This window comes from Schistocerca serialis, chromosome 7 (genome assembly GCF_023864345.2).
Source record: "Schistocerca serialis cubense isolate TAMUIC-IGC-003099 chromosome 7, iqSchSeri2.2, whole genome shotgun sequence".
In the NCBI taxonomy this organism is placed as follows: Eukaryota; Metazoa; Arthropoda; class Insecta; order Orthoptera; family Acrididae; genus Schistocerca; species Schistocerca serialis.
The window spans coordinates 103,250,260-103,252,416 of NC_064644.1; the positions used below are offsets into that span (position 1 = coordinate 103,250,260).

The 2,157-nt window shown below is 50.3% G+C and overlaps 1 non-coding gene across 1 annotated transcript; it reads right to left on the reverse strand.

Annotated features, from left to right (window-relative positions):
• Positions 1 to 1,843: 1,843 nt before the first annotated feature.
• Trnas-cga (transfer RNA serine (anticodon CGA)) lies at positions 1,844 to 1,918 on the reverse strand. The gene has a single exon. It is a non-coding gene; the product is annotated as a tRNA-Ser (tRNA).
• Positions 1,919 to 2,157: the final 239 nt, after the last annotated feature.

Genomic DNA, 2,157 nt, shown 5'->3' on the forward strand with positions numbered 1-2,157 from the left:
TTCCAAATTGTATCCCTGTTCGGTTTAATTACTTTTTTATTTTTAGCAGACTTTTCTGTCATAAAGATCGGTTGCACACTTTCCCCCTACTTATCGGTATTACTTCTTCGGGAAAGATAGCCTTATCCAATTAGAAAAATTCCATTAGGTATACACGCGATCCACTGTCATATTTTATATCGCAAGCAAGATAGGCCGGTTAGTAAGGGGGAGGTTACAAGGTGATATGCTTTTTGAGCATGACAACGCACATCCATAAACGGTTGCTGCGTCGGGACGCACTCTCGGTCGTGGATAAGAATTGGTCTGGCCAGCAATATCACTAGACCTCTCGTCAATTGAAAGCATGTGAGGCATTAAAAAGTGGGAACTTACTTGTTCTCCAGGGCGCAACCGAAGGTAAGAGATACTTGTAGTAATCTACCACAGAATGTCATTCGGCACCTTGATTATCGTTTGCATGCGACAAGACGCACTTGCGTTGCCACCAGAGGGGAGTACACTTTGTGTTGATGTGTCTGTTCGCGCACTTGACATGTGTGTTTCATTTCGTCTGAATTTGTTATTGTACACCCCTACAATGAAAAACTACCGTTCATTTCACTTGTCAGTAAAATGACCTTGAACGTGAGAATGTTGCATTTATTTCCTGGAGTGTACTTTCACTCGGAGTCAGCCGTCAGTCACTGCGTCATCAAGCGATCCTCTATTAGAGGGGCTCCTGCAATTCGCTTCAGCCTTCTGGCTTTGCTACCTTCCCACAGACGACCGCGTCGTCTGCGATCAGTGTCGTGGAACTTTCGACGTTATCACTAGATCACGGAGATGGTAGCCCTCGACGCAGAATCATTGAAGCAAGCACCTCCCCTATTCAGCTGTCGGCGTGGCGCTATCGTTTCGCTCCGCCGAATCATTAGAAGCGGCGGCAGCAGCAGCAGCAGCAGTAGCAGCAGCGATGGGGCCACGATATTCCCGGGATAAAAGGAGAGGCGCGCCGGCCCATTACCAAGGTACCCTTATCACAAATTAACTCCCCGGGCAGCGTAGCAGGCGGCAGGGGTGGATTGCCGGCTCCTCTCAGATGCATTTGCATTTAACGCCGCTCTGCGGACCGGACAAGAGAAGAGGCAGAAGTGGAAGGGAAGAGAAGAGAAGGGCCGGCCCAAATTACGCTCTCAGCCCGGCGGGCTGTGGCAAAAACGTAAAGTGACGTAATCCGCGGGACCCGTCAGCCCTCGTCTTCATCACAGGGCACGGGGAGCTACGGGCTCACTATTCGTGGCCGCTTAAGCACTGGTCTTAGCTCTCTCCCGAGGCCATCGGTATTTTTATTCCCTCGCTGGCATCATCGACCACCCCTTCCATAGTCTGCAGCTGATTAGCATCTTGTAGTAGTTCATCACCATTCAATACGCCGGATACTCGAGTGCACGGCATACTTATTGTTTCTGTGAGCACACGATAGTAAAGTTCCAGAATCAGATTTTCACTCTGCAGCGGAGTGTACGCTGATATGAAACTTCCTGGCAGATTAAAACTGTGTGCCGGGCCGAGACACGAACTCGGGACCCTTGCCTTTCGCGGGCAAGTGCTCTACCAACTGAGCTACCCAAGCACGACTCACGCCCCGTCCTCACACCTTTACTTCTGCCAGTGTCTCGTCTCCTACCTTCCAAACTTTACGGGAGCTCTCCTGCGAACACTGCAGAACTAGCACTCTTGAAAGAAAGGATATCGCGGAGACATGGCTTAGCCGCAGCCTGGGGGATGTTTCCAGAATGAGATCTTCCACTGTGCAGCGGAGTGTTCGGTGATATGAAACTTCCTGGCAGATTAAAACTGTTTGCCGGACCGAGACTCGAACTCGGGACCTTTGCCTTTCGCGGGCAACTGCTCTACCAACTGAGCTACCCAAGCACGACTCACGCCCTGTCCTCACAGTTTTACTTCTGCCAGTACCTCGTCTCCTATCTTCCAAACAAGTTTCATATCAGCGAACACTCCGCTGCAGACTGGAAGATCTCATTCTGGAAAGATCCCCCAGGCTGTGGCTAAGCCATGTCTCCGCAATATCCTTTCTTTCAGTGGTGCTAGTTCTGCAAGGTTCGCAGGAGAACTTCTGTTAAGTTTGGAAGGTAGGAGACGAGATACTGACAG